Below are 20084 nucleotides of genomic sequence, written 5' to 3'. Positions count from 1 at the left end.
AGGAATTGAACCCGTGCTGCTGGTCTTGTTCTGCATCACAAACCAGCTGTCTAGCCCACTGAGCTAAACCAGCTAAACCAGGGTTAGAGCACCACCGTCCACCCCAACAGCTCACATTACAATTCTTAAATTAAAAACTGTTTGAAACTAGTTTACATTATTTTAAATAATTTACTATTCAAATAATAAATCATGCTTTCCATTTCTACCTCTGAAGCTGTCCATACGTAAACTTATTTAGAATTCATGGGTCATCTGGTTAGATTCACTCGTGGAACTAAAAACCACAATCCATAAATAGTTCAAACATACTCTCTGTACATCACTGCAAACATGTTTTTTTAAAATCTGCATTATTTTCCAAGATAATAACATTCTGCGAAGGCTTTAACTTAGAAGTAATTAGGGTGCAGTTACTTTAAGCACCGGTCTACACTAATCATTGACAAAACAAACAAAATCTGCCAGTTAGTTTATTCTGCTGCAAAATAAAAATGGACAGACATTTATATAGTCTATAATAGCAAGAGTTGTCTTTTAGGATGAGAATAATCAACATAGTGCATTGTTAAATTCAGTCTCTCTCACCAAAATAAAATAATGTATCACTTTTAGTCAGAGTAGCAAACCAATACTTACCACACCAATATGACATCCTTCGTTCATTGTTAAAGTGGAGGTAGTAGCCCATTTTTGTTCGTGCACAAAGTGAACAGGTGGAATTTTTCCCAAATTGCACAGAGTGCTGAATCAGGCGAGAAATGCGATGTGAAACTCGCTGGCTTCATAGATGTCTTTTCTCACCTGACTTAACAGCACCTTGGGCAATTATTAAGTGCTGGGGAGGATCACACAGCCAGCCAGGGAGGCAGGGCCTAAACACGCTGGCGAAGCCAGGATTATGAGATCAGAACAGCACCCCAATCTCAAAGTAATATTAAAGGCTCCCCTACACCCTGCCAAAGGCGATTGGACCCCGTCGGACATAGGGAACACTCCCAACCTCCACACGCTCTCTACCCACCCCTTACTGGACCCACTCGCGCCACCCGGCCCCCCACATCACTGGCACCGTCCTCGACCCTCTCCACAGTCTCTGTCCCCACCACTCCAGTGCATGTACAACCACCCCATAACAAACCCAACCCCACCACCCCACACATAAGGGGAACCCTCCCAATGGGGCTCTCCAGAGGCCCACCCGGGCAATGCTATCCTGGCCATGCCAGGAGGGAGTGCCAGGGCACTGCCCAGCCATGCCCCTCACCACCTGGGGGCTATACTCACTGTGCGCTTTCTAGACATGAACCTGATCACGTCACCGGCAGGGGTGCGGGGAAGATCTCAAACCGAGATCCCGCTGGCACAAATCTCATTATGGCCCTCTTGTGAGATTTAGCAGTCATAATGTGATTTTACGCAGCAAACGGGCCCACTAAATTCCATCCATCTCTACTAAGATATTAGCCATAAAAATATTATGCAAACATGATAAGCATTTATCTGCCAATATCATTAAAAGTAATTTCCAGGCTATAATGTGCAAATAATAAAAGTGATATCAAGAAACGGCTGAAGGCACTGGATACTGCAAAGGCTATGGGCTGTGACAATATTCCGGCAATAGTACTGAAGGTTTGTGCTCTAGAACTTGCAGCACCCCTAGCCAAGCTGTTCCAGCACAGCTACAACATTGGCATCTCCCTGGCAAAGTGGAACATTGCCCAGGTATCCTGTACACAAGAAACAGGACAAATCCAATCCAATCAATTACCACCCTCACAGTTTACTCTCCATCATCAATAAAATGATGGAATGGGTCATAAAGAGTGCTATCAAGCAGCACTTATTCAGCAATAACCTGCTTACGGACCTTCAGTTTGGGTTCCGTCAAGGTCACTCAGCTCCTGACCTCATTACAGCCTTGGTTCAAACATGGACAAAAGAGTTGAATGGCAGGGGTGAGGAGAGAGTGACTGCCCTTGACATCAACTTGACTGCCTGCACTGTAAATTGTATGATAATCTATGATAATCAAGGTAGCATTTGACGAGTATGGCATCAAGGAACCCGTCAAAGGGAATTAGGGGGAAAACGCTCTGCTGTTTGGAGTCATACCTGGCACAAAGGAAGACAGTTCTGGTGGTTGGAGGTCAATCATCTCAGCTCCAGTACATCACTGCAGGAGTTCCTCAGGGTAGTGTCCTAGACCCAACCATCTTCAGCTGCTTCATCAACGACCTCCCTTCCATCATAAGGTCAGAAGTGAGGATGTTCGCAGATGACGGCACAATGTTCAGCACCATTCACGACTCCTCAATTAATGAAGTTCATGTCCAAATGCAGCAAGACCAGGACAAAGCTTGGGTTGACAAGTGGCAAGTTTCATTCACGCCACATCATTGCCAGACAATGTCCATCGCCTACAAGAGAGGATCTAACCATCGGCCCTTGACGTTCAATGGTATTATTATCGCTGAATCCCCCCCCACCCACCCCCATAATCGCCACTTGCCTGGATGAGTGTAGTTCCAACAACACTCTTGAAGCTCAACACCATCCAGGACAAAGCAGCCCACTTGATTGCTCTCCCTTCCATAAACATTCAACCCTCCACCATTGCCGAACAGTGGCAGCTGTGTTCACCATCTACAAGACGCACTGTGGTAACTCACCAAGGTTCCTTGGACAGCATCTTCCAAGCCCACAACCGCTACCATCTAGAAGGAGAAGAGCAGCAGACATCATCAGCTGGAGGTTCCCCTCCAAGTCACTCACCACCCTGATTGGAAATATATCGCCGTTCCTTCACTGTCGCTGGGTCAAACTCCTGGAACTCCCTCCCTAACGCCACTGTGGGGGTATCTACACCTCAGGACTGCAGTGGTTCAAGAAGGCAGCTCACCCCCATTTCTGAAGGGCAACTAGGGATGGACAATAAATGCCTGCCAAACCAGTGACGCCCACATTCCATACATGATTTTTTAAAAATTCCTTCTTACAATTAATAAACAGATTATTCACATGCACCCTGATATTTAACCCGCTTTCTTAAATGTAGATAATTCTGTTTTAATCCAAACTAAGGTGTGTTTTTAAGTTTTGATGTAATGATGACAATCACGTTTGCTACGGATGTTTAAGTCCTCTCATTACACACAAGCTGTCGTTCTCTTCTCTCTTCACCTTATGGTATATCACTTATCTAAAGGTCTGTCAGCTGGAGATAAAGGATTACACACAAGGAGGTGCTTTGGGCCCAGAAGGTCTTTTTCACAGTGAGTCACAGCTAGTTTTAACCAACTATAACAGACTCACCAGCGTCTATAAAAACAGGCTAATCTTTCTACAGAGTAGGCAATCTCCACAGACATGGGATCATGGACCCTCTGCAATTATAACAGGAAGAAACAGGGGGAAGGTGGCGATGGAACCGACTATGTTGGACAGCCACCGAGGGTTAAGTGGTGGGAATGTGATGATGGAGATAGTCTGACATTTGATTATTTTTAAAAGATCAAAACCTCCCTTGGTGGATTCAGTAGGTGATGAATATCCAGTCTGTTATTAAATAGGTGGGACAGGAAGATCTGCACATAGCCTATGGAAGGAAGGAATGGGTTTGATAAAGTGAATGCCCTTTTCTCATTCCGACTTAGTGATTTTTTTTAAAAAATCGGACTTAATCTCTACACAGCTCCTTGGAATACTGCAGATTTAACATACAATTACCAGGGATAATTAGCTCCGGCAGTGAATGGTTACTGCACCAACAATAAATTCCATATCATGCTGGAGTGCGATAACAGTTTTAGTCACAGAAGAATACTTCAGCACCTGATTGGTTTAACAATACATCACAAAATGTGGGACATAAAACATAAAGCTGCAGGCAACTATCTAACAGTGTAGTCTTTGTTTGGCTCCAGAAAATAACTAAAAACATTTGAAAATGGGTTGATTGTACTTGCATCAATCTTGGAAGTGTATCTGCATGGGGTTACTGTAACTTTTCTAAGTTCATTCATCATTATATTACAGCAAATCTCACTGCAATCCATTCAAACTTAACAAACCAACTAAACAAAAACAATCCCATAGAAATTCCTCATACAATGCATTCATTATTCTATCATCACTTCCTCTGAGCCACGTGGAATTTACACATCAAAATTAATTAATTACAAACCCCTCAAATAAACGGTTAGTTTTCTTCACTATCAGCATAACTCCCTGAATGGCTATATTGAAAATACCAACTAGCAAACAAGGCTGGCAATCTACTGTCAGTTTGTCTGAATGGAAATGATACAGAAAGTGAATTTTGAATCAAGTGGTCACTTCATGCTGCACAGATGAAGATGCTGTTAAAATGAGAAAAGCAAAATTGGGGCATCTTTCACACTGCACTTTAAAATGCTAAGTTTCAGAAGAGGAAAATAGAAACTTGTTATGTCCACTATGAGGAGACTAGAAATATTAACTGGGAAACTAGTCGTAAGAGGGTAATGATAGTAACCCTTATCTTCCAGTTAATTCTGGTCATCATTCGGACATACTGCATGCAAGGGGAATTCCAAACCAATGTGCCCTGAGTGTCAGCAATGGCTCAGTGATAGCCTCTGAGCCAGAAGATAGTGGGTTCAAATCCCAATCCAGGAACATGAGCACGAAAACAAGGCTGGCACTCCCAAGTACAGAGATGAGGGAGCGCCGGATGCTTTGGAAATGCCACCTTTCCGATGAAATATTACATTGATGAGCCGCCTGCTTCTCACGTGAATGTAAACAATCTCATGGCGTTCTTTGACCCGGCCAATGTTTACCCTCAACCATTATCAATGAAACAGATAATCTAGACAGATTGTATCATGGTTGCTTGTGGAATCTTGCTCTTTGCAAATTGGCCACCATGGCACTGTACGAGAAGCGTGGTCGCACTTCAGAAATACTTCCTTGGCTGTAACTGGGGTGCCGGAAGGTCATGAAAGCCCAGGTGAAGAGCCTTTCCGACTGAAGGAAATGTCTCCTTAAAGGATATCAACTACAGATTGACAACCCACTTGAGATCTGCCTGAATGGGGAAAAAATGTCATCCCACCACCATGTGGGGAGCATGAGATAAGTGGAAAGTGCACAAACTTCTGGAATTCCAACTCCCTCCCTCTCGGTTTAAAGGGATCCCGTATAACAAACTGCAATGAAGACTGCCAGAAACGCGTGCAAAACATTTTGCACTTCCTTGCAGTTCACCTTTTAATACACGCATGAAAGTATTTTTCATGCTCCTTCTGTTCAAGGCTCCAGTTAAGCAACAGTTCAAAAATGAGCAGTCACACAATTAATAGCACCAGAATGCAAGTGCGAGTTCAATTAGTACAATGGAAAGTGAGTCATTCGGATGCTATTTATAATCATAAATCTGCAACTGAAGAACTCTAAATAATCCACATTCTTTAAACACAGGGTGCCTGGCAGTTTGACACGACCGGTTCCATATTCAAATCAAGCTGCAGTGAAGTCACATTGATTCAATCACCTGGCTGGCTTAATGCAATTTACTGCAAAATTTCATAATGAAAGGTCATCAAACTGAAACATCAACCGTTTCTCTCTTTGCAGATGCAGCTTGGCCTGCTCAGTGTTCCCAGCGGTTTCAGAGTTTATTTTGGATTTTCAGCATCTGAGATATTTTGCATTTGTTGCTTTCAATATAAGTGTATTTCAGATCAGTGGACAAAATGGCAAAAAAATAAAATCATTAAAAAGCATGCACATTATGCATTTGCCAATACCGTCCTCACTTTCTAGCACTCACACATTAATCTTGTTGCCATATAATCCAGATACATTTTAAAATGAAGCTCCATTTAACACGATTGGAGGAAGCCCTCCTTTTACTAGTTTCTCTGCTTCATTTGGCCCATTCTGGTGCAATTAAACAATTTGCATTGATGTAACCCCTTTCACAAAGAAAGAGGTACATCCGACACATGAGTTTTAAAAGCCTTGGAAAATCATGGGAAAATGTGGCCAAGGAGAAGAGTGAAGTGAATGGAGTGGAAATGCACTTAGTTTCAGAGATAGCAGAAGTCGAGATGTGAGACTAGGGGGTGCAACAGATGTAGCAAATAAAAACAAAGTGGAGAGCTGCTCTGTGATACAGCTGAGCTGGCAGAATGATGGACTGCCAACTCAGGAAGATCCAGCCTCAAATACTACCTACTTGCACAGTTAGCACTCTTTCTGCCTGTTCACAGCCAGGGTTCTCGCTGCAATGATAGTTCATCTCCAGGAGAAATAAACTAGCAGGGTCAGCTCAGTTTCACAGAAGCTTCTACCAGCTGATCATGGTAAGAATGTGGGAAGAGTGCAGCTATCACTTCTGTCAAAAGAACAACTTCAATGGTGGGAGGTAGCAAGGAGAACTCTACGACTCATTTCCGACCAAGATAAATATAAATGGAAAGATAGTAAAATGTCTAAAGTTCCACTTTCAACATCTTCCATTCTATCTGAAATCCTGTATATACGCAATTACTTTCCCAAGCTCAATTTTTATTTTTCTACAACAACCATATTAAAATCCAGAGCAGGGTTGCCCATGAGGGAACCCACTTCCTCCACTTTCTTTTTATAGCCAACAAATTATGCTATTGGTTCTTCCAATAACGAAGACCATAGACAGCTCATTGGTCCAGCATACACAAGACTGCCAACAAGGTACAATAGGGCATCACCTCTCCAGTGGATATTGCCCCTGTATTCAGACAGAAGAGTGAAATGTATTCTTTTGAAGATGCAACTAAGGAATTTTCACTGTAACTTCATTGCAGTGTTAATGTAAGCCTACTTGTGACAATTAAAAAAATTAAACTTGCGGTCAAGACGTATAAATTGTTTAATTGAAATCCGAGGAAGCTGCTGGTATATCCTGGATGTGGTAGTTGCACGAATGGAGTTTCAGCAGTAGCAGCAAACACCTTGTCCGGAATAAGTACTGACCACCTGTACTGCATTGCAAAATGCTTTGTGCTGCCCCCTTTTTCGAACATCAAAGGTATCAAATTATATTTCCTGATCACACAAGTCGCATGTTTTTGACTGTTGCAATGTCACCCTAACAGCCACTGTCAAAACAAAGTCACTGTTCTGGACAGTAAGATATCTGGGTATTAGTGTGCAAGAAGCAATTTCTTTCATCTGTTGGAGGGCCTGGGCAGATTTCTATTCTATAATTCCCAAAAATCAAGCAGATGAAAATACATACATTTAAATCAGAAAGAAACACACACACAACATACACATCAACTCTTCCTTCAGGCCTGCTGTAATGCAGTGCAAATAAGATTGGTGCTGAAACTCAATTTCTGAAGTGTGATACCTGTGATTATTTTCACCACACTACAAATTCAAAGACTGAAACTTGACAACAGAATTTTGAATAAATGGAATGAGCCATCCCATCCTGACTGCACAATCAACTTTTTAAAATATAATCTGAAATCAAGAGTCCCTTTGATCGGTTGTGGATAAAGGCAAAGGCCCCTGCAGCAATAAACCACCGAGACTAAAAGGTCACCAGGTTGAACTATCAGTTTCACAGAATTATTTGGCCACCGCCAAGGCAGCAGGAGTGGTTTTACAATTGGTGAGTGTGCCCTCTGATTTAACGGAGCCCAAGGTTCCCATTCCTGGTCACTGCCCATTATCACTGGCCGGAAAGTTGGTATTGGGGTAAACTTGTGATGCCCCACCTGGTTGCACAGCCCATCTGCCCTCATTACCCTGACTCGAGTGGAGACTACTGGAGCGCACTGTCCATTGTGACTGAGCAACAGCCAATGCCTTTGGAAAATAGATGGTGGGAGAAAATTAGTAAAACTACGTCAATTCACTCTGACCCCGTTCTCATACTAAATTGAGGTGAAAAATAAGGCACAGAATAAATTCATAGGCATCTTCCACAATGAAGCTGGCCATCAGCAGGTGCACACAAGAAACGCAGAAGAATTGCCACCCTCTTCCATCCATAGAGGGGCAAACAAACAGAAGTAGACCATAAAAGGGGGAGTCGGTGGATGTAGTATACTTGGATTATCAGAAGGTGTTTTGATAAAGTATCCCCAGGATTGGTTAACAGGCAGAAAACAGAAAGCAATGGGTCATTCTTCCATTTGCAGGCTGTGATTAGTGGGGCACTGGAAGAATCAGCACTTCGGCCCCAGCTGTTCTTGGTGTAGATCAATGATTTGGATGCAGGAGACCAAATGCAATGCTTCCATGTTCCAGGATTTTTTTTTAAATTTAGAGTACCCAATTCTTTTTTTCTCGAATTAAGGGCAATTTAACACGGACAATCCACCAAACCTGCACATGTTTGGGTTGTGGGGGTGAAACCCACCCAGACATGAGGAGAATGTGCAAACTCCACACGGACAGTGGCCCATGTCCGGGATTCGAACCCGGGTCCTCAGTGCCGCTGTCCCAATGCTAACCATTGCGCCACATGTCGCCCTCACGTTCCATGACAACAGAAAGCTAGGCAGGAATGTGTATTGTGAGGAAGATGGAAAGTGGCTTCAAGGCAGAAAAATGTTAGGTTATCCACTTTGGTAGGAGGAATGGATACACACAGTATTTCTTAAATGGTAAGAGATTAGAAAGTGTAGACGTACAAAGGGACCCGGGTGTCCTCATCAATAAGTCACTGCTTGCTGCTTCTGCATGTTAGTTTCAATTAGGAAGGGTAATGATTTAAGCCTTTATTGTAAGAGTACAGGAGTAACAAAGTCTTGCTTCAATTGTACAGAACCTTGGTTAGACCATAGCTGGAGTGCTGCGTAACATTTTCGTCCCCTTACCTTCGGAAGGATATTATTGCCATAGAGGGAGTGCAACAAAGTTCACCAGATTTGTCCTCGGACTGACCTATGAAGGGAGATCCGGGGAAACTGGGCCTGTGCTCTCCAAAGTTTTGAAGAACGAGAAGTGATCTCAATGAAACTTACAAAATACTTAAAGGGATAGACAGGGTAGGTAGGTGCAGGTAAGATGTGTTCCCTGTTTGGGGAGTCTAGAATCAGGGGGCACAATTTCAAAATAAGGGGGAAGAAACTTAGGACCGAGATTAGGAGAAATTTCTTGCTCAGAGGGTTGTGATCTCTTGAATTCTCTACCCCAGATGGCTGTGGAAACTCAATTGACGAGGAGTTTAAAACGGAGATTGACAGATTTCTAAACACAAATGATGTAAAGGTATATTAGCATAGTGTGGGGAAAAGGCACTGAAGTGGATGATCGGCAATGGCGGAGCAGGCTTGACGGGCTGAACGACCTATTCCTATTCCTATTTTCCTAAACTTAAATTGCAGCCCCTCCCAGAACCTGCTCCACAATTTTATTCAATCTTTACCCCAAATTCAATTACTCTCATTGTCTCCATTTATCTTAATATCCTTCCCTAACATAACCTATCAATCTCAATCTTGGAAATTTCAGTGAACCAAGCATCCACATCCTTTTGGGAGTGAGTTCCGGGTTCCCACAACCTATTGTGTAAAAAGTGCTGCCTGATTTCATTCCAACTGCTCTACCGCTGATTTAATTATGTTCTGATACCCAACCAGAGAAATACTGTTAGGCACAGAGAAATTATAAATGTTCGTGTTTTTTTTAAATTTAGAGTACCCAATTCATTTTTTCCAATTAAGGGGCAATTTAGTGTGGCCAATCCACCTAGCCTGCACATCTTAGGGTTGTGGGGGCGAAACCCGCGCAAACACGGGGAGAATTTGCAAACTCCACAGGGACAGTGACCCAGAGCCGGGATCGAACCTGGGACCTCAGCGCCGTGAGACAGCAGTACTGCCCCAGAAACGATCATTTTCAAATTTCAACTCATCACCCCTCAGTCTCTTAGACTCAAGGGAACGAAAAACAACTTTGGGCAACTTCATAACCTAACCCTTTAGGCCATAGTTTGGGGTTGTGAGCTCCAGAGGCTCCTAACCTTACAGGGGCTAGTTTAGCACAGGGCTAAATCGCTGGTTTTGAAAGCAGACCAAGGCAGGCCGGCAGCACGGTTCAATTCCCGTACCAGCTTCCCCGAGCAGGCGCCGGAATGTGGAGACTAGGGGCTTTTCACAGTAACTTCATTTGAAGCCTGCTTGTGACAATAAGCGATTTTTATTTCATTTCATTTTCAGAGCTTGGACTGGGTGCTGGCAGCTGCAGAGTCCCTTTAAATATTTGCGTGCTTTTTTTTTCTAATGGTAGGTATTGCCAAACAAACAAATCTTTGAGGCCTGATGCCTGCTGCAAAAATAAAAGGTTGAGAAAGCGTAGATGTTTTTGTTTTAAAACCCTGCATGCTCAACATGTTCAACCTCATTCTACCCACCCCACCCACCATCCATCTCAACAACTGGGGCCTCCATCCTGCTCAAGAACCCTCATAAGCTCCGATCCAAAAGATTCACTCTGGGGTCACATAAGGTATGGGCTAATCCCTGCTATCAATCAGAAGAATCTGTGCTGCTGTCCACAACGCCCCCCCCCCCCCCCCCCCCCCCACCCTCTTAAGATAACCATCTTTCCTGAGGTACAGGACCCAGAGCTGAACACACTGTTCCATGGGATTTGAGCATCGCTCTATGCGCCTGAATTCCTACCCCTATGTAATCCATCCCCCTTGAGATACGGGATCAATGTTCCATTAGCCTATCTGATTAATTTAAATATCTGTTCAAAATACCCAAATCCTCCTCCTCCTGGACACCTGCATTATCCTGCTTTAATTTTCTCAAATTTAAAGTGAATGGTTGCGTAGCTCCCACTTCGCACTCCGATTTGCCACAGTCATCTATGGCATCGTTCACACAATTTACTGTGCCTATAAGTTAGGGTCATCTGTAAACATGAATATACAACTCCCTATTCCTTCATCCAAGTCAATTTCTATCGTGAAAATCTGTGGGACAAGTATGGGATTCTGGGAAACACCACTTGCCAACTCCCCCAATCCTTCTGTTACTGTGGTCTGACTCTGACCTCACAACTAAGTACCAACCCACTTTAACATGCTCCTGGATTACTGGGCTCCTCCTTGGAATAACCAATACGTTTTTTGGAAGTCAGGAGGTTTGGGAAGGTCGGGGAGGAGAGGAGGGTAAGAAGAGAGAGAGAGAGAGAGAGAGACAGAGAGGTTTCTGCACTTGTGCCAGTATTTGCTGGGGGTGACCACGTGGAAAAGAAGAAAACTATCAGGGAGTGTCTGACCTGTGCATCTTTCTAGGTGTCCTAAACGACTCCGTATTGGCATGCTAACCAACTATGTCTGTGGACTCCTTTTCACTGGAACAGTAGGATTAAAAATGCAATCTTGTTTTGAATATGTTGCAAATGATTGACCATTTACAGTGCATGTGAAAACAACATTAATCTCACTAATATATCACTAAAACAATTTAAGGAATCAAACAACTTTGAAATTTCCTGAATCAATCTCAATTGAGTTGCATAGCCGGGTCACTGTAGAAGTCAAACTCTGAAGCCAGTTTATCTTAATTATACAGCAGCAAAGTTAGAGTCAGATGTAAGTCTGTGCAATTAACCAATATTTCTATTACTAATTCATAACGCTTCACCTTGCCTTGTTCAACAGGGAACAAAATGTAAAAGATTACATTTTGCGTTATATCTTATCAATACTTAATCATTCACCAATTATATAATCTGACAACGAGTCTATTGTCTGGATAATGTTAACTGTCACATATTTGTGCATCCTGCAAAATATCTGCACCAAGAGACTTTGCAAACACATGCAATGCCAAGTTCATGCCCAAATCCTGCATAGGTCAACAGTCACTTATTAACCTTACATACTATATTTATCTTGTTGTATTTGTAAGCAATAACCCAATCAAAATCAATTCATTCAAAAGGAAATGGGACATGGAATAAATACATTATTCAACAGGTAGTACTTGCTCTGATCATATATGACCCTGGATTACAATGTGTACACCACTCTCAGCCCGTCAAATATGAAGCACAGAGGAAATAAAATAGTGCTTGTTTGTATTCAGATTTCGCTATCTATGTAACATTTGCAAACAAAAGGAACATTAATGCTGGTGTTAAACTTGGAAAAAGGGAATCGGTTTAAAACACTCATAAAGCTTTAATAAAAAACAGCCTGCTTTTTGACAAGAGACTGTTCCTACATTTGAATTTCATAATTGTATCATGCAACCATAAACCTTATAAAATGAATGACCTTGTGCTCGTCACTCACAATCACAGTGGTTTGTGTCGAAAGACATTCAGTGTCATGTGTTCTTTCAGTAAAAAGACTTCAGATCTGAAAATTCTGAATGTCAAAATGGTCGACTTCTAAAACTGTAAACACCTCTTCAAAGCAATCTAAAAATCAATGGGTGTTTTAGTAAAAGCTCCTTTCCAGTGATGCCAATAGGAAAGTTACCGAGTCGGCCGTTTTAAACAACTTTTAAGATGACATTGTTAGTTTGTGCAGTTAGGGCAGAGGAATGGGGATTGGCAAGTGGGGGGAGCAGCGAATAGTGGGGAGGAAAGCAAAGTATGGCAGGGGGGGCAGCAGAGTATGGCGGGGGGGCAGCAGAGCATGGCGGGGGGGCAGCAGAGCATGGCGGGGGGGCAGCAGAGCTTGGCGGGGGGGCAGCAGAGCTTGGCGGGGGGGCAGCAGAGCTTGGCGGGGGGGCAGCAGAGCATGGCAGGGGGGCAGCAGAGCATGGCAGGGGGGCAGCAGAGCATGGCAGGGGGGCAGCAGAGCATGGCAGGGGGGCAGCAGAGCATGGCAGGGGGCAGCAGAGCATGGCAGGGGGCAGCAGAGCATGGCAGGGGGCAGCAGAGCATGGCAGGGGGCAGCAGAGCATGGCAGGGGGCAGCAGAGCATGGCAGGGGGCAGCAGAGCATGGCAGGGGGCAGCAGAGCATGGCAGGGGGCAGCAGAGCATGGCAGGGGGCAGCAGAGCATGGCAGGGGGCAGCAGAGCATGGCAGGGGGCAGCAGAGCATGGCAGGGGGCAGCAGAGCATGGCAGGGGGGCAGCAGAGTATGGCAGGGGGGCAGCAGAGTATGGCAGGGGGGCAGCAGAGTATGGCAGGGGGGCAGCAGAGTATGGCAGGGGGGCAGCAGAGTATGGCAGGGGGGCAGCAGAGTATGGCAGGGGGGCAGCAGAGTATGGCAGGGGGGCAGCAGAGTATGGCAGGGGGGCAGCAGAGTATGGCAGGGGGGCAGCAGAGTATGGCAGGGGGGCAGCAGAGTATGGCAGGGGGGCAGCAGAGTATGGCAGGGGGGCAGCAGAGTATGGCAGGGGGGCAGCAGAGTATGGCAGGGGGGCAGCAGAGTATGGCAGGGGGGCAGCAGAGTATGGCAGGGGGGCAGCAGACTATGGCAGGGGGGCAGCAGAGTATGGCAGGGGGGCAGCAGAGTATGGCAGGGGGGCAGCAGAGTATGGCAGGGGGGCAGCAGAGTATGGCAGGGGGCAGCAGAGTATGGCAGGGGGCAGCAGAGTATGGCAGGGGGCAGCAGAGTATGGCAGGGGGCAGCAGAGTATGGCAGGGGGCAGCAGAGTATGGCAGGGGGCAGCAGAGTATGGCAGGGGGCAGCAGAGTATGGCAGGGGGCAGCAGAGTATGGCAGGGGGCAGCAGAGTATGGCAGGGGGGCAGCAGAGTATGGCAGGGGGGGCAGCAGAGTATGGCAGGGGGGGCAGCAGAGTATGGCGGGGGGGCAGCAGAGTATGGCAGGGGGGGCAGCAGAGTATGGTGGGGGGGAGGCAGAGTATGGCAGGGGGGCAGCAGAGTATGGTGGGGGGAGGCAGAGTATGGTGGGGGGGAGGCAGAGTATGGTGGGGGGGGAGCAGAGTATGGTGGGGGGGAGGCAGAGTATGCTGGGGGGGAGGCAGAGTATGGTGGGGGGGGAGCAGAGTATGGCAGGGGGGCAGCAGAGTATGGCAGGGGGGCAGCAGAGTATGGCAGGGGGGGCAGCAGAGTATGGTGGGGGGGGGAGGCAGAGTATGGCAGGGGGGCAGCAGAGTATGGTGGGGGGAGGCAGCAGAGTATGGTGGGGGGGGAGGCAGAGTATGGTGGGGGGGGGAGGCAGAGTATGGTGGGGGGGGGAGGCAGAGTATGGTGGGGGGGGAGGCAGAGTATGGTGGGGGGGGAGGCAGAGTATGGTGGGGGGGGGAGGCAGAGTATGGTGGGGGGGGGAGGCAGAGTATGGTGGGGGGAGGCAGAGTATGGTGGGGGGGAGGCAGAGTATGGTGGGGGGGAGGCAGAGTATGGTGGGGGGAGGCAGAGTATGGTGGGGGGGAGGCAGAGTATGGTGGGGGGGAGGCAGAGTATGGTGGGGGGGAGGCAGAGTATGGTGGGGGGGAGGCAGAGTATGGTGGGGGGGAGGCAGAGTATGGTGGGGGGAGGCAGAGTATGGTGGGGGGAGGCAGAGTATGGTGGGGGGAGGCAGAGTATGGTGGGGGGAGGCAGAGTATGGTGGGGGGAGGCAGAGTATGGTGGGGGGAGGCAGAGTATGGTGGGGGGGAGGCAGAGTATGGTGGGGGGGAGGCAGAGTATGGTGGGGGGGAGGCAGAGTATGGTGGGGGGGAGGCAGAGTATGGTGGGGGGGAGGCAGAGTATGGTGGGGGGGGAGGCAGAGAATGGCAGGGAGGAAGCAGAGTATGGTGGGGAAATAGAGTGTTGTAGGGGGGGTGGAGGGTAATGCCGCCAGCTCAGGCCAGAGCACCTGTGGGGTAATGGCACCGGGAAGGGGGTAATGGCATTGGGGGGTGATGGGTACCAGGGGGGTGATGGGCACCAGGAGTGCAGTGGGCAATGGGCACCAGGGGGCAGTGGGCACCAGGGGCGCAGTGGGCACCAGGGTGGAGGTGATGGACACTGGTAGGGGGGTGATGGGCACTGGGGGGGTGATGGGCACTGGGGGGGTGATGGGCACTGGGGGGGGTGATGGGCACTGGGGGGGGTGATGGGCACTGGGGGGGGTGATGGGCACTGGGGGGGGTGATGGGCACTGGGGGGGGTGATGGGCACTGGGGGGGTGATGGGCACTGGGGGGGGTGATGGGCACTGGGGGGGTGGATGGGCACTGGGGGGGTGATGGGCACTGGGGGGGTGATGGGCACTGGGGGGGTGATGGGCACTGGGGGGGTGATGGGCACTGGGAGGGGTGATGGGCACTGGGAGGGGTGATGGGCACTGGGGGGGGTGATGGGCACTGGGAGGGGAGGTTGATGGGCACTGGGAGGGGGGGTTGATGGGCACTGGGAGGGGGCGTTGATGGGCACTGGGAGGGGGGGTTGATGGGCACTGGGAGGGGGGGTTGATGGGCACTGGGAGGGGGGGTTGATGGGCACTGGGAGGGGGGGTTGATGGGCACTGGGAGGGGGGTTGATGGGCACTGGGAGGGGGGTTGATGGGCACTGGGAGGGGGGTTGATGGGCACTGGGAGGGGGGTTGATGGGCACTGGGAGGGGGGTTGATGGGCACTGGGAGGGGGGTTGATGGGCACTGGGAGGGGGGTTGATGGGCACTGGGAGGGGGGTTGATGGGCACTGGGAGGGGGGTTGATGGGCACTGGGAGGGGGGTTGATGGGCACTGGGAGGGGGGTTGATGGGCACTGGGCGGGGGGTTGATGGGCACTGGGAGGGGGGTTGATGGGCACTGGGAGAGGGGTTGATGGGCACTGGGAGGGGGGTTGATGGGCACTGGGAGGGGGGTTGATGGGCACTGGGAGGGGGGTTGATGGGCACTGGGAGGGGGGTTGATGGGCACTGGGAGGGGGGTTGATGGGCACTGGGAGGGGGGTTGATGGGCACTGGGAGGGGGGTTGATGGGCACTGGGAGGGGGGTTGATGGGCACTGGGAGGGGGGTTGATGGGCACTGGGAGGGGGGTTGTTGGGCACTGGGAGGGGGGTTGTTGGGCACTGGGAGGGGGGTTGTTGGGCACTGGGAGGGGGGTTGTTGGGCACTGGGAGGGGGGTTGATGGGCACTGGTAGGGGGGTTGATGGGCACTGGGAGGGGGGGTTGATGGATACTGGGAGGGGGGGTGATGGACACTGGGAGGAGGGGGTGATGGACACTGGGAGGAGGGGGTGATGGACACTGGGGGGGGGTGATGGACACTGGGGGGGATGATGGACACTGGGGGGGGTGATGGACACTGGGGGGGGTGATGGACACTGGGGGGGGGTGATGGACACTGGGGGGGGGTGATGGACACTGGGGGGGGGGTGATGGACACTGGGGGGGGGGTGATGGACACTGGGGGGGGGTGATGGACACTGGGAGGGGGGGTGATGGACACTGGGAGGGGGGTGATGGACACTGGGAGGGGGGTGATGGACACTGGGAGGGGGGTGATGGACACTGGGAGGGGGGTGATGGACACTGGGAGGGGGGTGATGGACACTGGGAGGGGGGTGATGGACACTGGGAGGGGGGTGATGGACACTGGGAGGGGGGGGTGATGGACACTGGGAGGGGGGGTGATGGACACTGGGAGGGGGGGGTGATGGACACTGGGGGGGGGTGATGGACACTGGGAGGGGGGGGATGATGGACACTGGGAGGGGGGGATGATGGACACTGGGAGGGGGGGGTGATGGACACTGGGAGGGGGGGTGATGGACACTGGGAGGGGGGGGTGATGGACACTGGGAGGGGGGGGTGATGGACACTGGGAGGGGGGGGGTGATGGACACTGGGAGGGGGGGGGTGATGGACACTGGGAGGGGGGGTGATGGACACTGGGAGGGGGGGGTGATGGACACTGGGAGGGGGGGGGGTGATGGACACTGGGAGGGGGGGGTGATGGACACTGGGAGGGGGGGTGATGGACACTGGGAGGGGGGGGTGATGGACACTGGGGGGGTGATGGACACTGGGAGGGGGGGGGTGATGGACACTGGGAGGGGGGGGTGATGGACACTGGGAGGGGGGGGGTGATGGACACTGGGAGGGGGGGGGGGTGATGGACACTGGGAGGGGGGGGGTGATGGACACTGGGAGGGGGGGGTGATGGACACTGGGAGGGGGGGGGTGATGGACACTGGGAGGGGGGGTGATGGACACTGGGAGGGAGGGGTGATGGACACTGGGAGGGAGGGGTGATGGACACTGGGAGGGGGGGGTGATGGACACTGGGAGGGGGGGGGTGATGGACACTGGGAGGGGGGGGGTGATGGACACTGGGAGGGGGGGGTGATGGACACTGGGAGGGGGGGTGATGGACACTGGGAGGGGGGGTGATGGACACTGGGAGGGGGGGGTGATGGACACTGGGAGGGGGGGGTGATGGACACTGGGAGGGGGGGTGATGGACACTGGGGGGGGGTGATGGACACTGGGGGGGGGTGATGGACACTGGGGGGGGGTGATGGACACTGGGAGGGGGGGGGTGATGGACACTGGGAGGGGGGTGATGGACACTGGGAGGGGGGTGATGGACACTGGGAGGGGGGGGGTGATGGACACTGGGAGGGGGGGGTGATGGACACTGGGAGGGGGGTGATGGACACTGGGAGGGGGGGTGATGGACACTGGGAGGGGGGTGATGGACACTGGGAGGGGGGGGGTGGACACTGGGAGGGGGATGATGGACACTGGGAGGGGGGTGATGGACACTGAGAGGGGGGTGATGGACACTGGGAGGGGGGGGGATGGACACTGGGAGGGGGGGGGTGATGGACACTGGGAGGGGGGGTGATGGACACTGGGAGGGGGGGGTGGACACTGGGAGGGGGGTGATGGACACTGGGAGGGGGGGTGGACACTGGGAGGGGGGGGTGATGGACACTGGGGAGGGGGGTGATGGACACTGGGAGGGGGGGGTGATGGACACTGGGAGGGGGGGTGATGGACACTGGGGGGAGGGGGGGTGATGGACACTGGGAGGGGGGGGTGATGGACACTGGGAGGGGGGGTGATGGACACTGGGAGGGGGGGGGGTGATGGACACTGGGAGGGGGGGATGGACACTGGGAGGGGGGGGGGTGATGGACACTGGGGGGGGGGATGGACACTGGGGGGGGGGGGGATGGACACTGGGGGGGGGGGATGGACACTGGGAGGGGGGGGGTGATGAACACTGGGAGGGGGGGTGATGAACACTGGGGGGGGGGGTGATGGACACTGGGAGGGGGAGATGGACACTGGGAGGGGGAGGGGGAGGGGGGGTGATGGACACTGGGAGGGGGGGTGATGGACACTGGGAGGGGGGGTGATGGACACTGGGAGGGGGGGGGTGATGGACACTGGGAGGGGGGGATGGACACTGGGAGGGGGGGGGGGTGATGGACACTGGGAGGGGGGGGTGAACACTGGGAGGGGGGGGGGGGTTAATGGGGCCGCGGGTGAGGGGGGGAGAAGCCGCCGCCGCTGTCCAAAGCCGGGTCGGTACCTCTCTGATCGCCGCCAAGTTACAGCCGCCTGTCCCTTGGCACCAGCGCCGTTCTCAGCATCTCCATCACTTGCTGTCCTCGCACACGTTTCCCATCGGCTCTCTGCGGACAGCTGGTCCACATCAACAAAAAATAAATAAAACTTAATCCTCCAACAACTAACAGCCTGTAAGATCCGGGCGACGGAGCCGAAGCCCCGAACCAGCAGCTCCTTTCTACCGGGGGGGGGGGGGGGGGGGTGATCCAAGGCGGCTTCGCTGCTCAAATCCCGGGCGCCCGCCTCTCGCCGTGCATGTTGCTCTCTCTCGGTGGATGGAAGCGGCTTCGTCCTTCCGTCCTCCACACACACAACCCCCACTGCTTTGCACACTCTCCAAAATAAAAACCCAACCAGATGGAGTTGTGTTTGAGAGAGAGAGAGAGAGAGAGGGGGGGTGGGTGGGACCGGGCTGCCGGGGAGGGGGGGGGGGGGGGGGTTGGGGGGAAGAGACTTGCTGGGCTCGGCTTCGCCTGCGATCGTGCTGGGCTCCGCGGGCGGGGTCTGCTCCAAACCAATGACACAGCCCCACATGGACAGCCGCGCCTCCAGCACTCAACACTCCAGCCGCTCACTTCTCCACTCAGCCTGATAGCATCGACACGCAGACACCAGAGGAGCCTACTCCTTAATCCTCACAAAACACACACAGCACCAGCATCGCCGACAAAACCTCAACTTTCCAACTACAGCCTGCCAATGCTCCAAACAAATTTTTAAAAAAAACATTCGCACTTAAATCCACGCAATGCAATATCTGTCCTCTTCTATTTGTGTTGCCATTTCCAGTCTTGTGTAAATATCCCATGCAAGCGAATGGCTGAACTTTTTATTGTTGCTTGCCCACCTCGGCCATATAGCAACATTTGGCCCCCAGCTAAATAAATGTTTAATTAAACACACATAAAGCACCCCAAGCAAAGCTGCAGACTTCAGTGACAATTTATTTTTAATCTAATCGAATATTGATAAAAGCAATCCCAAGAAAATTAAGTTACAGGCTTAGGTTATTTTGTTTTGTTCAAGAGGCGTGAAGTGTGATTTAAATAAAAACTAAAAGTGTGTGATTGAACAAAAAAAACCCAAAAGTGTTCACCCTCAAGCTAAGCTATTTTTAAAAAAAGGCTTCACCCTGAATTTGGCAGGACCGTTTCCATTCCTGGTTGTGTTTGTATCTAACAGTGGGTTTCCTGGTTTGAATTTTGGAGGGTCTTGAAATTAGGAAAGGTCTGTTCTCATTATAATTCTTCCATTGGACGGTTTCAGGTTTAATCCAGCTACATCACCGACAGCATTTAGCAAAGATTTGAATGCATGTAGGTCAAACTGCAATAAGCATTGGTGTCAGGCACATCAAGTGGATCAACAGGCCAATTACCCTTTCAGTCTTACATCCAGCATATGGCGTCACTTCAGACATCCGAAATACAAAAAGGAAGAGAAAGTCAGTCATTTCCTCTGACTTTGATAACTTGGTATCTCCCCATGGGCAGAGGCCGGGGATTTACAAGCAGCTACCAATTACAGAAACTTCAACAAATTCTTGGCTAACCTCAAGATGTGCCTATTTAGATCACTTCCGCAGAGG

At 50.7% G+C, this 20084-nt stretch overlaps 1 protein-coding gene across 3 annotated transcripts in view; it reads right to left on the bottom strand.

Moving 5' to 3' along the window:
- ctbp2a (C-terminal binding protein 2a) overlaps nt 1–18881 on the bottom strand; it is a 433668-nt gene extending 414787 nt beyond the window's left edge. For all 3 annotated transcript variants that reach the window (XM_072479240.1, XM_072479239.1, XM_072479241.1), the window contains exon 1: nt 18459–18881. The gene's annotated coding sequence lies outside the window, so the exon portion shown is untranslated. The remainder of the gene's footprint in view (nt 1–18458) is intronic.
- Between the last annotated feature and the right edge of the window lie 1203 nt (nt 18882–20084).

Source organism: Scyliorhinus torazame, chromosome 16, assembly GCF_047496885.1.
Source record: "Scyliorhinus torazame isolate Kashiwa2021f chromosome 16, sScyTor2.1, whole genome shotgun sequence".
Taxonomy (NCBI): domain Eukaryota; kingdom Metazoa; phylum Chordata; class Chondrichthyes; order Carcharhiniformes; family Scyliorhinidae; genus Scyliorhinus; species Scyliorhinus torazame.
Note: the sequence above shows the minus strand (reverse complement) of the source record. Positions and strands in the feature narration are given on the sequence as shown.